This window comes from Prionailurus viverrinus, unplaced genomic scaffold, assembly GCF_022837055.1.
Source record: "Prionailurus viverrinus isolate Anna unplaced genomic scaffold, UM_Priviv_1.0 scaffold_48, whole genome shotgun sequence".
Lineage (NCBI taxonomy): Eukaryota > Metazoa > Chordata > Mammalia > Carnivora > Felidae > Prionailurus > Prionailurus viverrinus.
Window position 1 is genome coordinate 1334082 of NW_025927611.1, and position 11079 is coordinate 1345160.

Below are 11079 nucleotides of genomic sequence, written 5' to 3' on the forward strand. Positions count from 1 at the left end.
GATCTATTTTCATTATTCCTGTTTTCTGTGCATGGGTCTTCTGAAAGTCTGCTTCTGCACTTTGAAGAACATTCTTTAAGTAATGATGAAGCACACTCATTGTAGGGTTTTGGTACAGTAGCAGATTTTGTGGATAACCCACTTTTAAAGGGGATAACCCACTTTTAAAAATCTTTGTTTTGAGGTGTGTGTTGGCCCCCTCACCTTTGTAATATTGAATATTTAAAATTAATTGTGGTAAAACCTTGGTTTGTGAGCATAATTCGTTCCAGAAACATGCTTGTAATCCAAAGTGCTTGTAGATCAAAGCGAATTTCTTCATAATGGTGGAAACTCAGATGATTCGTTCCACAACCCAAAAATAGTCGTATAAAAATGATTACAATACTGTAATGTAATACCAAATAATAAAGAAAATACAAAATGAAAACAATAAGTTAACCTGCACTTTCCTTTGAACACCTTCGGGGCTGGTGTGAGGGAGACAAGAGAGAGGAGGGTTATCGTGTAGGACGACTTTCACTATCACTAATGGAATCACTCGTATCTATTGGCTCAATGGAATGTTTTTCTTTATGTGCAGCTTTAACAAGGAACCTATCCAGTGACACTTACCTTTGCGTCCTTTTGAGGATTTCTCAAAAATGTGACACTGCATTGACGATCGCTCACTATCCTGCAGTGACAGGGAGAGAGAGAGAGAGAGAGAGAGAGAGAAAGAACACCCATTGGCTCAGTTCTGATCATGTGCCATTCCGCATTAGGTACCGCTTGTATTGTGAGACGTAACTCGTTTATCAGGTGAAAATTTATTAGAAATTTTTGCTTGTCTTGCGGAACACTCACTGAACAAGTTACTCGCAATCCAAGATTTTACCATCTTTGAACACTTTTAAGTATACTAATACATAGATAGCGTGATATTTAGTTAATGTGGTAAATATCCTATGTCTTAAACATAGCACAGGAATAAAACCTACTTAGCCATGCATAAATTCACACGACTGTCATCAATGTCTACTTTGGTCATGGTTACGTCGACTTTACAGTTGTATTAAACTATATAAAAGTATAAGTGGTCTTTCTCTATTGTTTTTACTCAGACTCTCTATTTATAAAATATTCTTGGCTAATGAGACAGGCTATGGTATTCTCATAAAGAAACCCTGGGGCTTCCTGATTTTAGTCTTACCTTTTCCTAGTTCTACCTCGAGATCTACCAACAACACCCCTTGTAACGTCGGCCGCTGACTACACGGTTCATTCTTGGGCTTTTGGGGCCAGATCACTCTCTGGGGTGGGGCGTCCTATACACCATAAGGTGTTGAACGGTGTCCCTAAGTTTCCACCCACCACATGCCAGTAGCATCCCCCTCCTTTCCAGTAGTGACCACCCAAAATGTCCTCAGACGTTGTCAAATGTCCCCTGGAGGTAAAATCACCCCCCGGGTTCGAAACCACAGTCTTAAAGAGTATTTTGATGTCAGGGACCATTGAAGGGTTGCCAACAAAAAAAGCAAAGAGGAAAACAAGACCTCAGTGACCAGCTTCATTTAAACGCTTACAACATGATTGATCCTGGTGCCCAAGCAAGAGCCTGAATCACCACACTTGGAAAGCTCGGATGCGTCTCACCAACGCATCAAACCAGGAGTGTGAACTCGCCTTGTGCAGTCTTCCAGTTGGATCCAAACCAGTTCACGCAACCAGAGGTCTGCCCGCCGAGACAGACAGAAAGAACCTGACAAAGGGAGGAAGGAGCTGTTGAAGATGCCCGTGTGGGGTGTGCATTTTGCTGTGGGGTGTGCAAAGGCATTTTTTCATGGATTCTATTTCCTACTTCTGACTCTGTCTTGGAGTTTCTCCTGAACGTCACCAATGTTTGATCCCCTGCAAAGACAAAAATATTTAAACGAGCAGTGTGGGGAATTGTAAGCAGACGGAGACGTGCTGGGTGGTTGGAGGAACCCTGGACGCTGATTCAGAGACCTGGGTTCGAGTCCAGGTTATGTGTTTACCTGGAGCCAAGAAGGCGGCCAACCTAGATGCACTGTGCTCCCATTTACTCATTAGTGATGCTTGCTCTTCTCCTGCATCTCTGTCTGCATAACACCACGCAGTGGCTCCCCGTTGCACCGCGAGCAAAGACAGCATCCTTACAATGTGTGCAAAGCCGCCCGCGCTCTGCCGTCCGGCACGTATGACTCTGTGTCTTCGCTGCTCACTCAGTTCTGGATGCCCTGGCCCCTTTGCTGATTTAGAACATCCCTACAGCAACGCCTGCCACAGGACTTTTGCCTGGCCCCATTTCTGTCTTTCCCGAGTCTGTCTTCTTCCTGTGTATACAAGAGTCCCCTTGTTGGACATTCCTGCTTCCCGGGATACCCGAGTCTGACTCAAGACTCTGTGTTTGCTTCCGTGAGTCTGTCTGTCAACCCGACAGATAGCTTCTCTTTTCCAGCACGACGTGCTCTCCCGTGGGGTCACGATGTGGAACACACGTTATAAAGAAATCATTATACATCACTCTACACCATCCATTCACCTTGTGAACTTAGCCCCTGATCCCCTAGGGAAGGTCTTGCCTCTTATTTTAGGTTATGAATGCCAAATAAAACTTTCATTAATTTCATGTTTCACTGGCAGCCACTTTATATTTTGAGTATGGTGTGTGTGTTAACGTTGGGAGGTGTGGTAGCCAATGTGGGCCCACTGTATTTCTAGAATATTTGAAAATACACGAGCACATCTTCTAAAGTACGTTACTGTCCACTTGCTGTGAACAGCCAGGAGGTTACAGTGGACGGTAATTCTTGGGTCCAAGTAAAAGCCGATGGTAGCATATTAATTTACTGTAGTAGTTTATTAATTTATTATAATCATGATAGCATCTTAATTTATGACCTATAGCATTATAATGCTGATAGTATATTAATTTGTTTACGAGGTCTGGGCAGTGGTGTTGCCTGAGTCACTTCTCCCGGGGAAAATAATGCTGATAGGGGCCTGGGTGGCTCAGTCCGTGAAGCATCTGACTTCAGCTCAGGTCATGATCTCGTGGTTCCGTGGGTTCGAGCCCCGCGTCGGGCTCTGTGCTGACAGCATGGATCCTGCATGGGATTTAAAACAATTTTTTTTTGCCAGATTTTTAGGCAAAAAGCACTATTTCACCTTGATGTGTGACTTTTTTAAAAACTTTCTGGGATTTTAATTTATTTTCATTATAAGTTTTTTTCAACTTTTATTTTTGAGAGAGACAGAGCAGGGGAGGGGCAGAGAGAGGGGGAAACACAGAATCTGAAGCAGGCTCCAGGCTCTGAGCTGTCAGCACAGAGCCCGACATGGAGCTCAAACTCACAAACCGTGAGATCATGACCTAAGCCAGCTCAGTTGTGGCATTTTTTAAGTGAACCATATTGACCGTCTCTTGTATGTTACTTTCTACATGCTGCTTTTCAGTGGGTGAGATATTTGTTTATGTTTTCTGCCCCTTCTGTTACGTTTTCTTAATGATTTACATCTGCGAAACACGTACGAACAAGGTACGACATCGGTACTCTTGAATTTTCTTGCCGGGGACGCACCTCACTTACCGAAACAAAGGGCAGCGAAAATTTCTCTGCAGTGGGATTATCAGACCGTTTGTTTTGTTTTGAGTGTTCTCAATGCAAAGTACTAAGAAACTAACCAAAATAAGAGAAAAGTGGCTTCGGACATAACCATCAACTAAATCTTGAAAGGGAGAAAAAAGCTCAAAAGATAAAGAAACAAAATGGATAAACGTCTCTTTTGTGTCAGGAGAAGATTTCTAAGACCTACCGACATGTAAAAAGCGATTTGCCAAATTCGGAGTACGGCGTGACTGCTTCTGGGGTAAAAGGGATGCCCCCTGAGGGAACTATATACATCTGTCAGTGTGCATTTGTGGGACCCGCATCCAAAAGAAAGTTCTGGAAGCCTAGCCAGGAAGCACGTGGCAATGGTGGGAAATGGAGGCAGATTGTCGAGAACAACTTGGAATGGGTTCTCCGCCATTGCCCTGTAGTTTGGGTTTTGACAACAGACCTCATGTTTAAATACCGCCACCGTGTTGTGGGCGAGTGCGACCCCCTGGGCAGACAGACCCCTTCTCTCTGGGGCATTTCCAGAGGCAGCCTCGGTGGGCCGTGTCACAGCAGAGGCACAGACTTGTGTTAGGCATGACAGGCACGCACAAGAAAGCAAATCCTCAGGAGACCATACGTCACAGTTCTTAGAAACAGGTAAAGGATGCCCTTTGAGAGTAATTGGAAAATTACCGTTATGCAAACGTTCAGTCTAAATAATGAGGCATTCCCAGTATACACTGCACAGTATCCCCCTTCCCCCATCAACTAGGTAACTACAGGTTATCAGGAACAATGTACTTTTTAATTTTTGGCTCATTAGAGGGAGAATGGTGATTATTTTTGTACGTTTTCATGGTTTCTTTCTTTTTTTAAAAAAATAGGGGTAGCCCATCTAACGCCTGCTTGTTAGTTTCATACAAGCCTCAAGCCAGATCATTTCAGAGTCTATTTTGGGGTTATAGTGTGGTGCCTGCAGCATCGGAAAAACGCAGATGTTTTAATGTATTGCAGGAAGTTGCCAAAAGTCGAAAGCACCTTTCCTTTGTAAAATATATTTCGGTGCGGGCAGCCTTGGCTGGCTCAGTCAATACAACATGTGTGTATGAATCTCAGGGTTGTGAGTTGAAGCCCCAAGTTGGGCGTGGAGCCTACTTAAAATGAAAAATAAATAATAAATCAATACAATGAATTCAAACATCTGTTTCAGTACCACAGCAAGTCTTCACGCGTTAAGAGATGGGTTGTTATTTTTGTCGTGTTTGGGCCACCCAACAGAGACCGGAGGGAAAAATCAACTCTGGTTCTGGCTTCGATGTGTTATGCCTGGTATACCTCCTCCAAATAAGGGTAAGGACCGTGTTCAAGTGTAGAAAACAACAGACAAGGAAACGTAAAACCCCATTGTGAGTTTATGTTACGTGACAGATGAGAATATCAGGCTTTCGTGGGGCCACTGTGTAGCAAGACGGAGGTGTCAACATTTCTATTTTTCTTAGTCCAGTTGAACTATTTAACAGTGCGGGACACCATTAGCACAGCTTGAAATGGGCATTTAGCAGCACACAGAATGGGCTGAGCCTCATGCAGGACAGTGCATGAGAGCATCTGTGATTTGTCATTTAAAACAATTTTTTTAATGTTTATTTTTGAGAGAGAGACACACACACAGAGCACGAGCAGGGGAGGGGCAGAGAGAGAGGGAGACACAGAATCGGAAGCAGGCTCCAGGCTCCGAGCTGTCAGCACAGAGCCAGACACGGGGTTTGAACTCATGAAGAACTTTGGGCTCATGACCTGAGCCGAAGTCGGACGCTTAACCGACTGAGCCACCCAGGTGCCTCTGTGCTTTGTCATTTTTCACGAGGGACAACACCTTCGTTACTGGAATTCTCTTCTTCCCCATTCATTCATCAAGACCAAAGGTCAGGCACAGTGACCACAACCATGATTATGGGAAGAACACAGGATGTGTGTGGCCCTATAGATGATGCTGCTGTTGCGAGTTTTCTGTAGCTAATTGTGAAAGTGTTTGCTCTTGCCAGGAGTTGGTTGAGCGAACTCCCCCATCCCGGCTGCTAGGAAAACATGATGTAAATAAATAATGTCGCCATCAACAGTAGATCCTATAATGATTTATAATGTCTGTTCAATGTCGGCTTTCCAGCGAAGGCAAGAACCATATTTCTTGCATTAATGATGATGTACTTAGCGAGTCGCATGCACACACTGCAGAACTACACTGAAAGTAATTCCATTTCTGTTTGGACCCAAGAAGGACATTGGGAATGACTGATCTAGCTCTGATTTTCTCCTGCCTGGGGTCAGGCTGACCTCTGGCCACGTTTGTTCCTCAGATACGTCTCCTCTGTGAATGGGCGGCCATGCCAACCAGGCTCCGTGGGGAGGAGGTGCTCTCCAAATTCCTCTCTCTCACATCATCCTGCAGGAACCTCTCTGGTAGGGACGGTTGTCGGCCATGTTTTTTCCAGATCGCATGGGTCTCTAGCTCAAGTGCTCCAGACTAGCCAGAATCCAGAATAGCCCCCCAGCGTCCAGAGCATCCGTAATAACCAGAGCCCCAAGAGGGCTCCTTGCCTACTTACCCCCTCCCCAGTAACCGGCCCCCGCTCTGCAAAAAAGCAGGGGCTTTGGACGTTCATGAGGAGGGCAAGCTTTCTAGAACTTGATTCAAGGAGAAACCATTGATTCTTGAATATTCTAGGAGACGCTGCTTTGTATTTTTTTGTAACAATGCATACTTGCAACCTCTTCATGTTCACCCTGTCTGTAATGTCTCAAGGCCCATGATGGTGCTGGGAACCAGGGAAACCCCCTTTATCCCCTCACAGAGAAAGAAAAACCAAGGGAACAGAAAGCAGGGATGAGTTAAGAAAGGACGTCTCAGGGCTCCCTGGGTGGCTCAGTTGGTTAAGTGTCTGACTACTGATTTCAGCTCAGGTCATGATCTCATGGTTCATGAGTTCAAATTTAAAAAAAAATTTTCAATGCTTATTTTTGAGAGCGAGAGACAGAGAGTGAGTAGGGGAGGGGCAGAGAGGGAGGGAGACACACAATCCAAAGCAGGCTCCAGGAACTGTCAGCACAGAGCCTGACATGGGGCTCGAACTCACAAACCGTGAGATCATGACCTGAACCAAAGTCGGACGCTCGTCCAACTGAGCCACCCAGGTGCCCTTCACAGTTTATGAGTTCAAACCTTGCATCAGGCTCTGTGCTGACAGCGTGGAACCTGCTTGGGATTCTCTCTCTCTCTCTCTCTCTCTCTCTCTCTCCCTCACCCTCTCTGCCCCTCCCTTGCTCTCTCTCTCTCTCTCTTGAAGATAAATAAATTAACTAAAAAAGTAGGTATCATGAGTACAGGGCTTGACTTAGGTACAAACACATAGGACAACCATTTGCCACCTTAGGAGATTTTTGTTTTGTTTTGCCCCTTTTGCCTTTGTGGGCTTTATCCCAGACAGTTTCCATGGCTGAGCATCAAATTGCACAGTGAGAGGGTCACACGTTTGGTGACTGGTGCGGACTTCTAATCCTGCAGAGACGTCTGGAGCAAATTGCCCCTGGTGGACAGTCACGTAGACTTAAGACAACATAAGGTCTGATTTGCAAAAGTGGCTACAGAAGGACCATGTTTAAATGTTCCTCCTACATCAAGATGGTATTATTATACTAACATCTGCTACTTAAAAACAAAAGCACTAGTTTCTGCTCGTAATGGTAGCTTTGCCAGATAAAATATAGGAGGCTCGGTTAAACTTGAGTTTGGGGTAAATGATGAATAATTTTATTTATTTTTATTTTTATTTTTATTTTTAACGTTTATTTATTTTTGAGACAGAGAGAGACAGAGCATGAACGGGAGGGGCAGAGAGAGAGGGAGACACAGAATCTGAAACGGGCTCCAGGCTCTGAGCTGTCAGCACAGAGCCCGACGCAGGGCTCGAACTCACTGGCCATGAGATCATGACCTGAGCCGGAGTTGGACGCTTAACCAACTGAGCCAATGATGAATAATTTTAAAGTACCAGGCGCCCCAATGATGAATAATTTTAAAGTACCAGCATGTCCCACATTTGCATGGGACATACTTATCCTTTAAAAGTTACTCATTTAAGACAACTTATTTACTTAGACTTAACATAAGTAACTTTTAAGTATAAGTATGTCCCAAATTTCCATGCAGCATACTTACACTGTAGAAATAGCTCGTTTTTCTTTCCAACGTGGTTACTTATTCTTACAAATCATTCATTTTTGCCCCCTCCGTTCAAATGCAACTGGTTGATGTGTTAGTGGTAAGGGTAAGTGTGCATCCCGTATCCTCGTGTGCTAAACCATCAGCCATCGTCAGAGGACGATGTGGCAAATTGTTTGTGACCGATGAAAAATCGTCCTGTGATCTCCACATGCTTTCACTCAAAAAGCAGTCTAAATAGGATTGACTTAAAGAAAACAAATCTTAACAAATAAGAGAATGAGAGTCAGTCATTCCACCCAAGATAGTTCTTTTGCTAACAATGTAGAACTCTTCAGGTTGGCTTTTGTCCCAGAGTTGGCAAAGCTGTTCGCGTTATGGACAATAAATTCAAGTGGGCTCGCATTTCTGTGACAGGGGGGCATTGTCTGCAAGCATATCCTGCTGTCCACCAGGAGCACTGAACGATTCTGACGTTGTGTGCGGTAACTACGGACAACATACTCTGTGCAATTTAGTAAATGTTTTATTATATTCCTATCAATTCAGGTTCTCACACTCATCCTGATGTTGCCGGGGACTTCAGTACTAATTTGTGTAGAAAAAATAAACACGAGACTCACTTCCTACTGTCTTTAAGGCTTTACAATAATAAGTAAACAGTTCGTTCCTGGCCATCCCATATTTATACAGGTGGGGTTTATTTCCCCAGGCAAAGGAAAGCATTTTGAATTAATAAATTCGCTGGCTTGCCATGCGCTGTGACATTTTGTTTTGGTAAAACAATGACCTAGAAGGCAGAAGTCTATTGAATCCAAGTGTGGCCAACATGAGAGAGACGTACCGGCTTTAAATGAAGTTGTTTTTCCTGGAGACAAACTCAGTGTGTGCGAAATGTGCTTTGCACATGAACTGGTTGCAACAAATAACAATGTGTGCATCCACCGGGCAGTCATGACAAGTGGGTTTTTCCTGAGATTCTAGAAAAGGGAAAAGACAAGCCAGAGAATGTGTCTTCCGATGGTCACCACAAGACATCTGGATTGCACGGCTCCAAAACACAGAAGTGGTTTTAATGAACAAAAAGGAAAGTTTGGACCAGTAGTAATCTAAGGTACAGATCCTCCATTGGGTTACCTTAGATTTATGCTATTTTTGGACCAGAGACCTGGGTTTTTAGAGTCATCACTTATAATACTTTATTGACATGTTGGGCCATGAACTATAGAACAGAAGTGAGTTATCGGAAGGCTCATTAACGTGTGTCATGGCGGGAAGAGGAGGGAAGGAGAGAAGGAAGGAAGGAGGGAAGGAAGGAAGGAGAGAAGGAGGGAAGGAGGTAGGGTGGGAAGGAAGGAGAAAAGGATGGGACGAAGGAAAGAGTGAAGGAAGGAGGAAATGAAGAAAGGAGGTAAGGTGGGAAGGAAGGAGGGAAGGAGACAAGGATGGGAGGAAGGAAAGAGGGAAGGATGGAAGGAAGGAAGAAAGGAAGGAAAGACAGAAGGAAGGGAGGAAGGAAGGAAGGAAAGGAGAGGAGAGAAGGAAGGAAGGAGGGAAGGAGGTAGGGTGGGAAGGAAGGAGAGAAGGAAGGAGGGAAGGAGAGAAGGAAGGAGGAAGGGAGATGAGAGGGACACTAACAGGTGACCAGATGGTTTAGTGTGCTAGAGAGACTTGTGTGTTGGTGACAGGTGTATACACAAGAGAAAAGAGACAAAATCAGTGAGTCCTACTGAGGAGGACTTGTGAGGTGTAGATGTGGGAGGGGTCACCTGCCCTAATTCAGTGGATTTTACCTTCTTCTCTGGCCTTTCATTTTCTGTCCATTGTTTTTCTGGTTGTGGACGATGCCATTGTGGCCAAGGCCATGCTTAAAAAAAACAAGCCCTCAAAACCTCTGTTGTGGGAGGAAGGTAATAATACTACATCTCTCTGTTTTTTTGGAAACAGTGTAAGGGAGAGAACACAAAGATTGGAGGTAGACGTGCTATGATCTCAGAATGATTTAAAAAAACTAAACAAGTCACGAGTTAATGGCTATTTTAGTAACAGTATACGTGTTGTGTATTTCGTGTGTGTGGTTCTCCAGTACACAAGTATGAAGGGCTCCTCTCTGTATGAGAACACATCAGTTGAGGTCCAGCGGAATCGCATTTCCACAAACTCAGTGTCCTTAGAGAGGTGCTTGGTGATTGGGGGTGAGGGGTTTGTGGGAGGAAGCTTTGGAGGAGTTAACCCCCCAACTCCCTACTTTTTGGTTGGATAGCTTGCGCTATATGCAGAGCATTGCCTAAGGGACCAGTGGGCTGGGGCGGGATGCAAGGAAGGCTTTAAAAGGAGGTGATGCTCTGACTTGGCCGAAAACGTAGCATCCACAGCAGCAACCGTTACACTCGTTACACTCCGCACGGTGGGGCACGGTGTCCCACCCCAGAAGGACCCAGTCGTGGTGATGGGCCAACCGATAGTGCATCCTGATGCTGGCCCTTTGTCCTTTGCTTTGCCCCTTCCATTCTTCATGTCTGCCTACTGAGACCACATCCCGCAGCATTGTACCTACACATGGCTTATGCCTCATGCCCTGCTTTTGGGGGACCCCACGGCTGTCATGAAGAAGACCATTGTTTCCCAAATTAATGTCTAATCTAAATATAATGCCAAAAAGGAGGCTGATTGTTGAGCAATTGTGAAACTAATGTAAAAGACCCATGGAAAGAACACATCTGAGACAAGCCAGGTCCATCATGGGGGAAAATGGAAAGAGAGGATTTGTCCCACAGACAGATAGGGTGTTCTTAAGTGCCAAAGCTGCAAGAACACGTAGGCACTGGGGGTGAGGGCAGCCCAAAGAAAAATGGGATACAGGGGAGCTCCCCCAAATTAATGCCTTCTCGATACGGCCCTTAAAAAAATTTTTTTTTTTAATGTTTGTTTATTTTTGAGAGAGAGAGAACATGAGCAAGGGAGGGGCAGAGAGAGGGAGTCACAGAATCTGAAGCAGTCTCCAGGCTCTGAGCTGTCAGTGTAGAGCCCGACACGGGGCTCGAACTCACAAACTGTGAGATCATGACCTGAGCTGAAGTTGGACGCTCAACCGACTGAGCCACCCAGGCGCCCAAGAAACGTGTATTGGGGAAACTCGTTCACTATATGAAGGAAGACAAAACTGGGTCCCCACCGTCTCAGCATCTACAAAGATGGATTACACACTTACATCTTGATGATCAAATAAAGTAAAAGGAAATAAAAAAGAGTATC